At 39.5% G+C, this 17402-nt stretch overlaps 1 long non-coding RNA gene across 1 annotated transcript in view; it reads left to right on the top strand.

The window, feature by feature from the left end:
• Window positions 1-488: 488 nt before the first annotated feature.
• The window catches only part of LOC112985718 (uncharacterized), a 176130-nt gene continuing 159216 nt past the window's right edge, over window positions 489-17402 (top strand). Inside the window, exon 1 of the long non-coding RNA XR_003259807.2 lies at window positions 489-555. This is a non-coding gene — a long non-coding RNA (uncharacterized LOC112985718). The remainder of the gene's footprint in view (window positions 556-17402) is intronic.

The following is a 17402-nucleotide window of genomic DNA, read 5'->3' on the forward strand; positions in this document are numbered from 1 at the left end:
CTTCACATGTGCATGAGAGGAGAATCGGCTACAGGGTTGCTGCAGGAAGATCAGTAATCAGATACCTAATAACTTGACGGACTGCTGCAGGCACATTTTGGAGCAAATGGATTGCAACGTAACAACATAGTACAGAGTGAAATTGTAGGTTAGGCAGACTGAAATAGATAGACTGGAATGAAACTAATTAATTTTCTGATTGTTTTAGCTGGTTATGTGCCAAAACTTATTTTCTTTTATTTAGTGATAATATTGTGATATATTAAAAAAAGAACAAGATTATAAAGGATCTCTCTTTAGCAGTGAATACAGAATATTTCAACATAGCTTTCCTTTTGTTTTCTCTTTTTTTTCTTGTGTATCATTTTAACAACTATTTTAATAGGTTTTTTTTAGGTATAACTTTTTAAAAAATATCCAAAATGTACTTAAAGTAAACAAGATGGTTATATAATACTTTAAAAGAACATTTTGCTTGTGTGTTACAGAAATAATGTTGCAAGTTCAGACCTGGTAGGGGACAGATGAGTACGTCAGTGGAAAAGGACATATATGGTAAGAGTTTGTCATTAAAGGAAAAACATACAGGACTGTTATTAAAGTTAAGTGCCAATGTATCATGGATTATATTCTATCTGAGGGCTCATTTAGCCTTAAGGTATAGAGTATATCCGTGCGTTCAGTGCTGATGGTGGGTATTGCTCTAATGGATCATCTGTCCAAAAATAATAACTGAAAGGTCCTTTCTGAATGTGTAACATCAGCTTATCCCATGGGAGAAGTACGTAGCTGGAAAACCTGTATCATAAAAGAGAGGCACACTGAACAATTTCTCTTTTGGCAGAGTATCCTGTACTTGATTTGTATGTTGCTATGAAGTTACAAAGGCTTAAAACTAAAAATTGAAATTCCATGTCAGACTGTCAGGAGGAAAAATGTAGTTACTGATGAAAGATGCTTGCTGCATTTGCTTTTATAATAATAATAGTATAGGTACTGAAAGTGCTTCACTGATGGTTCCAGAAAAGTTATTCTGTGGAAGTTAGCTCTGAATAGGACAGAAATAACGAAGCATTATTACTGAAGGAGTTGGAGTTAAATTTATTTTTTGCCTTTTAATTTTTTTATTGTGGCATCTTTTTGGCTTGACATTACAAGCCATTAAAACAAAGCCAGCATACCTATAAGTGACAGGATTGTGAAAGCTAGCAGAAACATAATCTGGGAGTTTGGTGTAAGAATTTCAGTTTCACAGAACAGATACTTAACCCTGCTGATTTGTCAGAAATGTTGGTTTGAACTCTGAAAATTGTGGGTGGAATTCAGATGCCTTCATCAAAAATGTAGATGTCTAAGTCTGGGGAAGTCACCCTAGATTCACTTTACAGTCAATGGAGAAAAAATGGGCACCTTTAGGGAGTGATTCATCTCAGCCTAAAATAAGCAGGTCAGATGAATTGCCCCCTGGAGATGCCTGTTTCTCTCCATTGACTGTAGAAGAGCCTACAGTGACACACAGAATTAAATGTATAGCCTTTTAATGCCTAAAGTTAGGTTAGATGAGTCTCAGCCTGTGTTAATAAGGCTGGACTCTGGCGGCCGTACTACTGTAGCGTAGCACCTCACTCCAGGGGTAATCTAGTGGGGCTATTTCTGGAGTGAATTGAGAAAGTCTTTGAAATTCTGGGTGTCCCTAAACAGAATGATCCTAACCCTGATTTGGCCTGTAGGTTTTGGTTTCCTTTGTAGGTTCATTAGTAGTGGCTGGTTTTATTTTAATTGGAAAAAGAAAATCCTTTTTTTTTTTTTTTTTTTTTTTCTTTTCTTTCCCACCCCCCCGGTGGAATCATCAAAATGAAGATTTAGTTTATTCTGTGCAGTGACAAAGTTGCTGCGTAACTTTTTCAAGAGCAGGTTACTGCCTGGTATGTGTGGCCCAAAATTCCCTTTCCCTTTTTATTGTGTTGCAGAGCAAATACTTGCTACCTTATTAGCCCAGTAAGTGTAGTGGAACAGAACCTGAGAAGAGGGAGCTTTTTTTAAAGGCCTGCTAAACACCCCACTCAGAATATCTGTGAAGCTGAACATCTAGCTCCACCATACTCAAAGTTCTTGCCATATTTTAGAAAACACTTTGTAATCTGGAAAAAGTGAGAGGGACGTGGGAATAAGTGCTGTTGTTGTTTTACATATCACATTATTAATGGAGCCAATCCTGGAAGGATGTAATATTACAAAAGGATTTAGAGAACAGTTATGGTCTTGTGTATTTTGCAAATTAGAATAACAAGAATAATCAGAAGTACTTGAAAAGGAAATAGCTTGATCATTTGACTGTTCCATGATAGAGTATTTTCAGCCTTTTAGGTCACAGGCTACTTTTCATGCCAAACTACTGTAAATACAAAACATCTTAAACATAGCAGAAGCAAGAGTGCTTTTTGCTACTGCCAGAAGTCCCTACATGTAGGAGAAGTTAAAAGTCTCAGGAGTATCTGCTGCTTCTTGTACATTTTCTGTTGATCAGAGAACCTATGAAGCATATAATAATTAGAACTTTGTGCTTGAGGTCATACTGGTTCAGTGAATTTATACCTGAGCTGATGTTTTCAGTTACAGCTGGTTCAGAATTTTCTAACATTCACAGATTGGCCAGAGTGGCTCAGTGGTTCATCATGCTTGTCTTGCCCCTCCATCCATTTTTCCATGTTTTGACAAACTTTAAAAATAGGATGTAAATTGCACCAGCATCTTGAACGTACCAGAGGACTTCATTTGGAGAGGGGGGAGAAGAAGAAAAAAAAATACAGAGAGGCAAAGCTTAAACTTTTACAGACTCTGGAAAATTCAAATCTGTGTCTTTTCTCGCTCAGATATCTGCAAAACTATGTCCTTTCATATTTAATCGTTGCCCAGTGTTAGCTACCATGCCACTCTTTTAAAGAGAAATACAGTTATGAGTTTAGATGTTTGTAATTTACCAAGAAAGCAGGAGGAAAATGCATAGAAGAAAGCAGGCTACATGCTTCAAACTGGATTTTGCACTGATTTCAGCAATAGCGATAGGATCTCTAAACAGACAATGTCAATAAATCTTTGTATAATTTTAATTTAACCAGGTATATTGTATAACACTGTCTATCAATGAGTAATTCAGAAACAAGATAGTTCTCAGTACATGCCTGCAATTGCGTGCAAGTTGTCGGTCATTCTTGTGTGCATAACCATGTTGTAAAAGGGAGCCCCTGAACTTCAGTGAGGAAGTCCTGCTTTAGTAAGAATGCCCAGCAGAACCCTTTCTGTACGATGGGCTGCTAGACTTCCACTGACTTTTGAGTTAGACCCATGTGAAGTCTGCAGAAACAGTCTTCGAGACTGTTCCTCAATCTTGTCATTGCCCTGCAATGAAAATGACTGGCTACAAAGAGAACTAGAATAGAATTCAGCATCTTCTATATAACAGCTTTAAAAGCTGATAGAAAACTGGCTTTAAAACAGGTATGTGATAATGCTGCTGTTATAAGGCACCTTTTGACTGCATGGACAAACAGCAGAAATATAGTCTGGCTCTCTAACTTCTGTTATTGAATCTGTTTCTTATCATACACAGCCTTCTTAATCAATGGGGAAAATCCCTCATCAGAAATACAAAAAACCAAAACCACGTATATTCATCTTGTGAAAGGGCAAACTTACCTATACTTTTATAGTCATTACTATTTGCATTTTGGAATCAGGTAAGACTGTTGAAATAGAAACATTACTTTTCATGCAAATGAAAACTGGAGGACTAGGATAAGTTTTTCAAGAGCAGTGAAAAACATTTTATCTTAACTAAAAATTAGGGATTGTTTTCAGTAGATTGGGACTACTGACAAATAATTGCACATACCTGTTTTTGATTCAGGTCACTTGGAGTATGATTTACTTATTTGGAAAGTATTTGTATGGAAACACACTTGAAACTTTACAGCTAGTCCAGAATTTCAACATACAGATGGTCTTGATGGAATTCTTTCAGGACTGCCATGGTCAGAACAGGTGGATATTCTGTAAGATTTGAGTTTTACTAAACATCTTCCTGAATTCAATTCCAAAACCATCACAGGGCTGTCACGCTTTGAAAATAGTATGTATTTGCATGGTGTTTAAGAGGGGTTTCGGCACCTAATACCCAGTGAAATTTCTGAGGCTGTTGAAAGGATAGTTTAACTGCCTGTTTTAGAAACTCACTTAAAGTAAGGCCATGGTTGTTTTTGTCCATAGAGGAATGACAACCTGATCAGCCTGCTGAGAAGTCTGTGATGTCACTAGGCAGATACTGCTTTGTTGTGGACTCTCCAAGACTTGAACTATTCTGCATTTTGGGAAAATACTGAATGGATTCACCAGAAAGTTTGGTGGTCTTTTTTTTTTTTTTTTTTTTTTAATGTTGATGGTAATTTCTTTCTATCTCTTCTATGTTGATTCAGTGGCTGCATGTGATTATTTTCCCATAAATTCCTTTCTAAGTTCTTTCATTGTTTAAGTGGATTTATTTCTGTCAGGGTAAAGAATGATATCTTATGGTTAGAAGTAAGAGCATTCTGGGTTTACAGATTGAGTGCTTGGACTTGACAAGGTTACCCTGAAAAAATTGGATACAGCATGGCTGCTGGCCTAATTAGCTTGTTCTTGTTGAATTCAAATGCTATAGAGAGTAACAGACAGTGACTTGAGCAAACACAGTGGGGATTTTTTTTGAAGAATCAAGAGAAGAAGTGAAATGGAAGGACATACAGTTGCTCATATGAAAGCAGTTCTATTGAAGGCAGTATTTAAATGTTGACAGTCTTCCTCCTAAGTCTCGTAATTCTCTCTAGGGATGCCTAGTTCCCTGTCAGATAAACCAGAAGAGGAGCATGTGTAGTGCCCTCCCTCAGTCAGTGGGCTTCAGTCTGTGGGAACAGCCTGGAGCTTCTTGTATGTAGAAGGCCCAACGCACCTGTCTGGTTGCCAGCTCCTCAGAACCTGTTGCAGTCCACAGACCTGCTCCTGTTGTACTGCTTTACTTGCTAGTGTGGACAAAGCCTAGGAGGCTGGAGTGAATTTAAAAAAATCTAATAAAAGAGACCTTACCCTGTAGTAATAACTGCCACATCTCATTCCCTTGCTGCTTAGCAAACAGTCTCTTTGAAGGAGAGTCATCTGTCTCAGTATGAGTTGTGAAACATGCCTGTGTCATTCTAGAAGCACCCTTGATAAACATTTTAACTGGTAACTGGGGATTGCAGGGTGCAGTGCATCTTGGCACTGAAATTTGTCTGTAGCCTTTCTTCATGCAAAGCAGAAAAGTTTCTTATGTTCCGTTAATGTTCAGAGAATTAGCAATTTCTTGGACTTCTCTGAGAATAATGATAAAAGTGCAGCTTTGGAGTGTTCTCCAGGAAAATGGTCAGTGTCCTCTCTTTCTTGTACAGTAAGGCCAAAGGGTGAGAAGGCAGGTGCTTCTTTTCATGGTGGTCTTCGTCAAGCAAAAGTCAGCATAAACACACACTATCAGTTCTTTAACAAGCTAACTTATGTAAGTACCTCGCTGCATATATCAAAAGGTTTGAGTTTGCATTCACCTATTCTGTATACCTTACACTTCAGTTTGGACTAGGGAAAATGAGCCCATAGCCCCAAGTAGTGTAAACAGAATAGATTTTAGGAGTAAAATTTCATAAAATGAAAGTATCCTTTAGAAGTTCAGAATTACCCCAGGCAGAAATGTCTCCCTTTGTTTTAGATGAGGCCTTTGTGCTCCATTGTCTTGAAGAAAATACTGCTGGGCCTTAGAAGTAGTCTGAAGCAGTTATTTGTCCTAGCTGAAAAATATTAGTGGTGATTTTTTTTTTTTTTTTGGTAGTGCTGATTTTTGATGCACAATGAGATGCCGGTCAAAGTAAATCATTCAAGTCTTCATAACACATCTTGCTTGCTTGCATTGATCAGCAATGAAATGGCTGCATTGCCATTTAAGATAGCTGTATTAGAAATCACAGCCAAGTCTTTGCTGAGATGAAAAGAGAGTCATGCCTGCCATTCCCTTATTTCAGGTGTGTGCAGACTAAATTGATGTTCAGGAGATTTTTTTCCTAATCAGCTTTAGAAGTTCTTTTGAAAAAGGAAATCTATTAATAGACTACAAAATGATCATACGAATTGAGAGGCACCAGCACGCACACCAGAATCTCATAAAAATACCAAATTTGTGGGCTTCATGGTTAAAATTCTGGGCTTACTGAAGTCAGCAAGAGTTTTTTATTTTCAGGATTGCACAATTAGGACTTCATTCAGTTTGGGGTTTAAAAATTCAGTTTAGACCCAATATTGACTATTTAGTTGAAGTGTGGGCAAATAAATGAATTTTAGCTTATTTAACTATAGTTCTAAATTTCTGCATGCTCTCAGTTTGTCAGTGAAATGCTAGGTGTCGCTTTCCTACAGAAACTCATGCATGTGTTTATATGTAGTCTGCAGTTTAACACACTGTCCAAGGATAGAAGTGCTGCTTCCTTTGACAGGGTCAGGTTGAAAAGGTGGCCACATTCCCTGAATAAGAAAGCTAGGAAGCCAGAGCGTGCCATCTCATTACACAGCCCAGGACCCCTCATCACAGAAAAGGAGGGAGAATGAATGCTATGAAATTTAAAATAACTATTTCGTCTCTTCTGTAGCCTGGAAAATGTTACTCTTGGGCAATATTCTGTTAATGACCACTGTTGGGCCAGATGTTCAGCACAGGTAAATTAGCGTATTTCCATTGACTTCAGTGGAACTAGGCCAGCTTACGCCACCTGAGAATCTGTCCCCTCACCTTTCTTTCTAAGCCAGTAATGATTTTAGATCAGGGTGCACAATGTTATCTTTCTTAGTTGCAGTTTCCAGCAGAAGGAAAAAGAAAATTAATGTTTGTATTCACCACATCAATATGAGAAGAGACTAAACTTTTGACAAAGAGTCAAAGTAATTAAAATGATCAAATTTAAGAAAACTAAATGTAACAGGCTAATTTTGTTTTATTTTGCAGTGGGTATTTTCTCTGTCAAAACAAAACTTCATAATTTCTGGATGGGCCTGTTAGTTCTTAAAGCTCCTGATATCATTTCTGACTCTGGAGTGGAATAAATTGAACATATTAACCTGAAAAGGATCCCAATTTTTTGTTGTTTGCTGTTGAGTTATGTTTATCTTTTTTTTTGTAATTAGGACTTAGTAGGGTGACTCATATGGGGTTCTAAGCAATGGGACAAGCTTCGGAACTGGGTGCATTCTTTCTGCCTTTCTATTCTGCTCCCATTCAGCACTTATAATGGTAATGAAGTCTAATTACAAATGCATGTGACTGCCTGTTGTAATCTGTCAGTGTGTTTCTGAAAAACCTTGTGCCAGTTCAGTATTGGTCATTAGATAATAAGGATTGATAAAACGTAAGGGGCAAAATGTTAAAAATGCTACTATCGATTAGAACGCACCTTAATAATGAAACCATGGGCCTGGGGACGAAAGCCATGGATCATTTTGACAATTCGGCCTTAGATTGTGGATGAGACAGAGTAGGGACAATTAATCCCTCAGAGCCACAAATCACAAATAAAGTAGTTGCAGCTCATTACAACCTGACCTTGCTAAACGGCCTTGAAAACATAAGTGACCTTCCAGTATTTGAAAAGATTACAAAGCTCTATTGAGAAATATATATGTATATCTAATGTTTGGGAACAACACGACTTAATTTTTAACAGGACTATCTCAATGAAAGAAGCTTTTAACTTCACCACCTTTCATGAGCCAAATTGGTAGCGTCTCATGGAACTGATGGCAATACTGTAGGGGAATGTTCAGGAAAGATCTTAAAAGTCGAAAGTCTGGCTCTGTGCAATTAATCAGTAGAAGATTGTGCTACAAGAGCTTTGAAGAGACAATAGTTTTAATGAACTATCTAGTAATTCCAGTTAAGGCTTTTGTAAGTGATCTGGGATTACTGGAGCACTGTATAATTGCACAAAAACATACTGCTTTGTCCACTGCAGCCAAGTCCTATCCCAAAACTTGGGAATATATTTAGCAAAGGACGTTGCATTGAATTCTCCTAATGTTCCCACACACCCCTTTTATTAAATGTCCTCAAGTGGCAATGAGGAGAGGGCACATGATTTTGCATTTCTGTCCATTCACATGCACTGCAGATGTTCTTCAGCTAAGTGGAGTTATGACTTGAATGTCTTGTCATGGACTAATGCATATGGAAATCACAAAGCATTAAGTTAGCTTACTGCATGACTAACCAAAGGTCCCATGATAAATAGCTAGATTCACATCCCTAAATATTCTGTTTAGAACTATACACAAGGAACTGAATTTCTAATGAAGTAGTCCAGTTTATTTTGATGCTTAACACTGAGTCAGAGTCAGCAATTACACCTTTTTCCTATTGACTGTGCTAGATGGAGACATTCCTTTAGCTTGTTCCTGAGAAGAGGTAACAGTCACGATTCCTGATGTTGTCATAAATGTGCAACATATTTGCAGTGCTGACTTCAGTGTGCTTTGGACTAGGCCCATGTGTGAATCTGCTTATTACTCTTTCTTCCTTTCAATTTATCTGAATGATATGCTTCTAAATCCCCTCAAAATAAATGAAATTAAGTCTTTCCTTAACAACACATCCACTCTAATAGATAATGCAATTTCCCTGAAGATTCCATTTCTGCCCTTGAGGATCAGTGGGCTTTGCCTGTTCTAGACAAGAGATAGGCTCTGTTATAGTGCTAAGGGCTACGCATTAAGAATGCTCTTCCCCCACACCTCACTGGTTTTGGTAAGAGAGATGCAACTGGCGTGATTTCAGTGATGGCTCTGTGGCTGCCAGAAAGGGAGAGTCCTTCCTGTATTTTTTTGTGTGCGTTTCTTTTCAACGCATTAAGTGTCTTAATGTGGTGTGGAACCAGTAGGTGATCATAGATCTACTGAGGCGTGCTGGCCCTGAGAAGCCTCACTCTATAGATGATGATTTCTGCAACAGTGCAATTTTCAAGATAGCCCTAAATTCCATCCCCACATAGCGGATATTGCAAGAAACTGTCCTGAATATGTCAAGAGCACAAATGAACTCTGTGCATGAGGTAAATGGTTTCAGTCCCTTGGCTACATAGGAAGCGAGGTGAAGAATGTTTCTTGTGCAGCTGCTAGAGGAACATCCCACAGCAACTGGATTCCGGTACAGCTTCCAGCTTGTATCACTCTGGTCTTACCAGGCCTGAGTTTCAGCCATCCTGGAGCTCTTCCTTGGTACTGAGCTAGATGATAGAGGGTGCTTTCTGGATTGGGTGTGACAGGGAAGGCTGTGTGGTATCACCTGATGTAATACATTGATATCAGCTCTCTGGCTCTGTTAGTGGCCTGGAGAATAAATGAACCAAAGGGATTCCAGTGAAGCTCCACTTGACAATTTCCCAGGGACAGGCAGTGAAAAATGGCCAATCCCATAGATCTAGTAGAGTGACTAGTTATGGTCAGGAGGCAATGCGGCATTTTCAACAACTCAGTGGCTGACGCTGCCTCACCTTCCAGTGGAGGAACCCCAGCTGCTCTCCTGAGACTTCTCCACAAGAACTTCAGCTGTAGTAAAGTTCTCAAACGGTTCTAGTCATGGCCATGCACTTCTAGGCACGTACAATGGGGCATGGCACAGCCTAACTACTGGAAGCATGGAATGGAAATCAGTTGGAATAAAATGATTCCTTATATGGTAAAATTGTTTAACCATTCATGTAATAAGTACAGCTGCATGTAATCCAATATAGAAGCATGTTACAAGGCCAATTGGAGCTACTCCTCTGACCCCTTAAACTGTTTCTTTTTGTGTGAAGATTTAAACAGGGTTTCTGGTATCATCAAAGGTGATTTAAGAATCAAAACAAGTTCCGTTTACCTTTCTTACTTAGTAGCTCCACATAGTGGCTACCTGGATAAAGCACTGTTCTCATTAGAGTCTGCCTTACCTGGTGCTATTGCATGCAGTGCTTTTTGTCTGAACCCTTGTGTCTTCTGCAGACACATGGTGTTGTTGAACATTGCAGTAGTGTCAAAGAGTGAAAAGTGCACTAACTGCAGAGTGGAAAAAATCCCTGCTGATTCTCTGCTGAACTGATTAATTGTCATATCAAACCTTATCCCTATCAATGTATCTGTATCAAGTTCTTTTGTAGTTCTAGCTTCCTTTGCAAAATCATGGGTCCTATGGATCACTCAATCATAGCAGCCCCAGCAGCGCAGCCTTCTTTCCTGGATGACACTACTTGCTTGGATTCAGTCTGGCCTCCTTTGCAGGCTTTCTGTTGCTTGAATCCTTGCGCTGTTTCACTTGATCTCTAGCTTCCAGAGGAGAATCTGTCTCCATACATACTGCATTTAGTAGGGAACCTGATTTTTAGGTGATACTAAGCATGCTTGAAGAATGCTTTGGGGACTGAGTCCTTCAGAGGGACAGACAGTTTCTGGATTCAGTGGGGTGGGATGCCAAACTCTAACCTTCATATAAGAAGTCTGAAGTACTACTTCAGAGCTAAAAGAAGTAGAAATAAGTGAAGCAGCTGATGAGTTTAGGTGCTTCCAACATGTGGAAGCAGCAGAGAAGTGATTTCAGGTGCAGAGACTTGGGCATAGGTAAACACGGTCCATCTCCAGTCTTTCAAGGATGTGGTGTATAATCCCAGCCCTAAACAGGCAAACTCCTAATATCTTTCCTTAGGAACTGGTTGTCTAGAGAAATGGAGTTAGCGTTGTAGGCGTACATCTGGCATTGGCTTGCAGGCTCTGTTTACTCATGCTGTAAGTAGAGCTGTGTTTGGCTTTCTTTCTAATATGGAAAACATTCAGAATATGTTGTGTGTTTAACACAAAATATTTGGAAGTTCCAGAGGCTCTGTAAGTTTCTGTAATGGAAACGAATGACCTTTCCTTTGCCTTTAAGCAGTTGGCTCTCTTGTAATGTGATGAAGCAGGACTGTAAGAAGTTCCAAAGTCTGGTTATGTGACCATGCTAATTGCTTTTCTGGATCATAGTGTCTCAGAGGAGCAGGGGACTGGCCTGGAGGCAACTTCCCTGGCTAGCTGTGGGACCTCACTGGCTGAGAGAGTTGTAGGAAGAGTGGATGCACTGGAAAAGGTACATACTGTCCTCATAGGCAAATCGTAGAAGTAAAGGTGAGCACATCTCTGGGGCATACATGTGACATACAGAAGTTTTCCAGTCTTTAGCTGGAGCTTTTCCGTCTTTTTGATTTGATTTGATGAAGACCACATCAGTGTGCTTAGCTGCCCATAAATGTACATTTAGCTTTCTAAATGCATAAGGTCTTGCTCACAGAAGCTCCACTGCTTCATTTAGTTTAGCTTCTTATATTAATCAGCGTTACATTCATTAAACTTTCCTATCGCTATAACATACTCCAGTAGTTGTGCAAGAGGAGCCTTGATTTAGCACAGCTCTCTTACAGTTTGTACTGGCCTGCACACTCTTGTGAATTTGATACATCTTATTTTCTGCATGGTTTGCCCTTCAGCCCACCCAGTGCTGTCCCACTGATGTGCAGGCATCATACCTGAGCAACTGCCCTCCAGGACTCTCTTAGCCCAGGCAGCTGGCCCTGTTGTGGCTGCACTTGCAGACTGCATCGCTCATGCTCACTCTGTGCGTTTCTGTCACTGCAATGATGGTAGTTTTTATACTAGGAGGTGGGGCCACATCATGAGAGCACCCGCTGTCTGGTGGGTCTCTCAAGCAATTCAGATATGTGCCTAAATGCCAGCGATATTCCGGCTGTGGAGTAAGCACTTAAGTATTCTGGTTCTTTGTATCTATAGAAGTATATTTTGTTCTCATTTCCCTCCATTTTTAATAACTGAAATATGTTCTCATTCACAATCTGAGTTCCCAAGAATACATTCTATATCCTTTACGGTTTAGAAGTCCAATAATGTTTCTCATAGTACAAGCCAAAGATGATTTTTAGGCTTTTCAGTTGGTATATTGAGCACTGACCTGCATGTTCAATTGACATAATGAACAACATGGATCTCAAGCTAGGTCTAGGTTATGTCAAATGCATGTTCTTGGTACCTAGCTTAGGTGCTTAACTTACATAAGGCTATAAATACCTATATAAGTTCTTCTGTCTGGAGTAAAAGGAGCCAATAGTGTAACACGATATTGTCTTAAGTGTTCCATTTTAAAACCTTGCTTGCAGTTTTGTATAATTTTATCCACTTTTTATTTATATAATTTCAGCACTATCTGTGCTGAAATTTTCTATTCTCGATGCCTGCATCAGCCCACTTTGTTTCAAAATTATAGAAAAATGGTCCTGTTCTTTCCAGAAAAAAAGAAGGGAAAATACATTGTGTTGTGTGTTCTTTTATCTGCCAGGTAAGTTCCATCACATTGTTCTTTAAACTCAGTCTAAAAAATTTTGTGGGAGCATTGTTTTTTTTTTGCTATTCTAGCAAAAATCCATTAGGGAGAAAACTGAAAAATCTATTTTTTCACCTGAGCAGTAACGTGGTGTTAGAATTCATTAGCTAAATTCACTGTACAATATACACCAAGCACAGTATGGTACAGGTTAAGCAAATCTCTTCCAGGGTTATTTTTTGGGCTACTGTGGCATCAGTCATAGGTCTGTGCAGCACAACTCTATGCAGCTCTGCGGCTGCTGATGGTAACTGCGTCAGCTTGGTGCCGAATGCAGTGCAGACCATCTCGGCTGAAAGTAGAGAGATGCTGTTGTGGTTTCAGGGTTCTCTTTACTGTAGCTCAGGCCGAGGAGGAGGAGAAGGAAAATGTACTTGACTGCAGGGTTGAGGGTCTGGAAAAGGAGTTGGCTAGGACTGGGACCTAAGAGTGGATAAGAACGAACTTGTGGAAATAAGGACAGGAAATGCTGATGTCGGTACAAGGGATGGCAGGACAACAGGAGTGTGGAACATAAAGAAGAGAGGCAGGAGTGGCAACATGAGGGTAATGTGTAGGAGAGAGACTGGAAGGAACAAATGAGAGTAAGAGGAGGGGTAAATACTACTTGGATGAATCTGAAGAAGTCAGAGCAGAGTGTTAAATGGAAGGCTGAGGTGGGAAATTTGGTTTGGGAGGACTGGAGGAATTTAGGATTGCATGTGCAAGGAGGTTGGCATGAAGACAAGGACTGAAAGTGGGGAAGAAAATGGGAGATAAGTATCTGCAATGGAAAGTGGTAGATGGTGACTAAAGGATATTTGTCTCCAGACCTGAGAGGGAATGCCAGGATTCATGGTGCCCCCAGCGTTCCTGTGCTGCCAGCAGGCACCTGTGGAGCCTCTGTCTCTCTCCAGCCATCCTCTACCAGATCCTCTGCGCAACCTACTGCTGCTATTATCACGCAGGTGGCTGAAACCCCTGCTATGGACCATGAAGCTCCAGCCCTGTATTTTAGTGTCAGTACAATTCCAGACAGTGGACTTCTTCAGGCTTTCTTTTTCTCTCCCCTTATTTATTTATTTTTAATAACCTCTGAAATTATACATAAAAAGGATACAAAAACAAGCATTGCAGTCAAACCAAGCACTCCAAAGTTTTTTTTTTGATTTTCTTTTTTTTTTTTTAAAGGCTGTCCATGAAGCCCTAATTGGGCCTCCTTCTGTGTATACATTTTGATACTGTCTCTAATTACATGGTCACACACTGTTTTTTCCCATGGACCCCTGCATCGTTCTGTGTGCTCTGTAGAAGGTGTTTGCTGAATGAGTACAGCTCCAAAATGTTTTTATTCTTGCTGTGGCTGGTGTAGTCCCAGGCTTACATTACTGCACACTGCTCAAGACCAAGACTAAGCACAGAATTATTAATTTCCTGCTGGGCTTTTCTTTGTTATCTGTTTTGCAAAGAGTAATATATTTATTTTCAAAACATACTTGCTCTGAGATGACTGGGTAAGGCTCTTCTACTCTCACATGTGGGGAATGGGAGCAGGGAGTGGCTGAATTCAGAGTCTGAGACAGGAGGCATCTAATGTTTTCCCAGTACTCCACAGTGCTAATCAAGCTATATGTTCACACCAAGCTGCCCACTGACTCCAGCTTGCTGCTGCTGAGTGCAGTCTTCTGTGCTTGGGTACTCTTTCTTGGGTACTCTTTCTCAGTACATAGAAAGTGAAGATACTACAAATAAACACTATGAAAAGGCTAGTGCAAGTTACTTGCCTGGTATTTTGTAGGAGCCAGTGGTGAAGACTGACCCAAATCTTCAAGAGCAGAGTGTTAACCCTGTGACCGTCCAATCCCTGGATTAGTCCCTTGCCTTATTCCTCTCCTGTTTCCTAGTCTCTGCAAGCAGTAAGTGAAGATTCTGTGGTCAGGCTGGAGTTAAAGCATTGGTTGGGATGAATGTTGTAGGGATGGTCGGGGAAAGGAGGTCACTGTACAGTCAAACAGCATATCATAATGGACATGCACAGAGCTGGGGCTTGAATTAAGATTGCACAAGGGATCTTAACTATGACATTTTGAAACTTTTGAATGCTTCACTCTGCAAACTTAATGCTCTTCTTATGTAGATTGTATATACGTGTTTAATATATATTGCTTTTTCACTCATGAAAAGATGCTAACAGGCTGAACTCTACAAATACTTTTATAAAAATTCTGAGTTTAGCTTTCTGAACAGGTTTTTGAAATCAATACAGAGAGAGGTGCTAACAGGAGGTAAACTACAAACCACAAACACTTTCAATAGGATAGCTCTTTTTATATAACATTTGATATCATTTTCACAGCATGATTTCTATTTTCATACTGTGATAGCTTTTACCTGGAGTTTAGATGATTCATTTTTGTAGTGGATACTTAACTTTTATATGAGGAAAATGCAAGAGAAGCCAGCACATCATTAAATGAACTACAGTACAGTAATAATGTAGAATGCTCAGATCCTAGCTGTCACACAGGGTTGGATTCATGAATGCTCTGCTGATCCATAAGTGAGGAGATATGGAGGCCTGGAATTTTTCTCACCATCTTTTTGACTTATCTAATTCAATTTTGAAAAGTAGATTGGACACTCTGAACTTGTTTAGTAATTGTCAGACATCTTTATAGGGTTCTGCTTGAAAATTAACTATGACTTCCTGTTTGTGTGTCTTGAAGGATCATGTGACTCTAGCAGTGTTTTTTTTTTTTTTTTTTTTTTTATCTTTTCTCTGAAGTTTTTTGAAGGAATTTAAAGACCCCAGCTTTACGTGAACTTCTGTAGTAGTTAATGGAGAGTGGGCATTTTTTTAAAGTCATTTCACATAAATGGTGGTTAATCTTTCAAAGAGACCCAGATTTTTGTGCAGTGTGTAGGGAGTGTATGGAGTGAATGGAGTGAAGTCTATATTTTGACTTCCCTGGACAACAAATACTGTGGTTGAGGTTGTTTTGGGCTACCCTGCCAAGCTTCTGTTTTCACATGCTTATGATGTCTTACAAACAGTTTTTAAATGAAGAAGTTTTCAGTTTATGGACCCAGACCGTAGTTTAAGTGAATCTCTCATGTCTGCATATTTCTGAATAATGCAAAAATGGAAAATCAAAATTGTCGTAATCCTGCTGCAAAGTGGTTTAAAGATAGAACCTTATTTCCTCTGTTCATCCCATCATCTGCCTCCTTTTCCTCTGGTTTCCATCACTCTTTCATTTCACTTGTCCTGCCCAAGAAACATGCATGTAAAATCTTGGCATATCACCTGATAGTTGCATGCTATTAGAAATATGTCAAATGCAGGACTAATCATTAGAACTCATCTCTTCAGCGATCTCTCTTCTTGCCGAAAAGAAAGAACAAACTGATTTATAACATAGGTCTGATAGAGTTGGCCTGGACTCATTTTTTTAATCCCAGTTAGTTTTGTCTCTAATTTAATTCTTGCTTTAGAAACAAACAAAAACCCTTTCTTCCTTACTCTAAGCCAAACATCCCTTATTCCGTTCCAAACAAACAAAAAATCTCTCAGCTCTTCTTCTATTTTTATAAACTAAGGACGAAGCTGATTCTATCACAGTATCTTCCAAGACCTGCATTGCATTCAATCAAGATTAAGGTGTTCAGCCGTTCCTACATTTGTCAATTAAATATTTTAAATTCATTTTAAAGTGAATGAGACAATTGTTTGAGTACTACCAGCTTTGCTAATAGGTGATGAAAGGTCCTACCCTGGGAAGCCATTTGAAAGCAACTACCCTTGATGATTACCTCCTGTACTTTTCTGTACTGAAATTCCATGCATACTGTGTGGAATCAGTATTTCTACTGCTGCCTGAGGTTCTTAATTCCGTGTTCAGAAAACTACATGTTTTGTATTCCTTGAGATACACCCTACAAAAACCTCAAATACACACACGAGAGGGCCCCTGCTTGTACCCCCAGCCTGCAAGAGCTTATCTCTGAGAATGACTAGGCTGAGGCTTGTTTTGCAACCCAAACCCGTTGTGCATAGGCTCTTTGGGACTCTGCTTTCCTCCCAAATTAGCTCCACTGTCAGGACTCTTCTGACTCTCCCGCTGGAGCTCTGGGGAGGGGTTTTACCTAAAGCGTGTTTTGCAGTGCTTGCATGACTGCAGTGCATGATTCTTCCCACTCCGCTGTTTAAGAATTGCATATCTGAACTTATTTCTAGGAGGTTCAATTATTCCTAACCTTAAATAGAATAATGTGCTTTCCGCAGCCTCCCAGCATCATTTTTATTTCTAACAGTGTAGGGATCCTAGTCAAGGTCATAGCCTGTGTATGCTAGTTGCTGTACAAACATGTTATGACAGTTGCTCTCCAGAGAAGGAGCCACAGCTCCTAAGAAGATTGCTGACAGTGTTTTAGGGTTTCTACCCTTAATGTAAAGGTTTCAATGCAAGTGCTGGGATCAGTGAAGCAGGGCTGACTTACTTCTGCTGAGGACTCTGCTCAAGAATTCAAAGATATATTTGAGATTCTCTCAAATCTAGATTTGTTTTTTTTTTAAAGGAACAAGTAATATTCAGGATTTTACAGATTTTTACACTGTAAGGTTTCTTAAATGGAAGTTGTATCCATTTCCATCAGCTTACCTTTTTGTTAAACTGCATGAATTCAACAAGATTTTTCTGTGTATGTGGATCTTGCCATATGTTTAAACATTATAATGCGGGGACAGGGAGGAAGACAAACTTCTAGGATAAGCAGATACCAGGTTTTCCAGCAGTCTTCTAGCAAACAGAGGTGGGTTTACATTTCTGATTCAAGAAGTTACTATGTGTGGCAGATTTAGCATTTGTGTTAGGAGGTTGTCATCAGTGCACTCCAGAAACCTTCTGGATTGCTTGTGCCCTTG

Source organism: Dromaius novaehollandiae, chromosome 5 (assembly GCF_036370855.1).
Source record: "Dromaius novaehollandiae isolate bDroNov1 chromosome 5, bDroNov1.hap1, whole genome shotgun sequence".
Lineage (NCBI taxonomy): Eukaryota > Metazoa > Chordata > Aves > Casuariiformes > Dromaiidae > Dromaius > Dromaius novaehollandiae.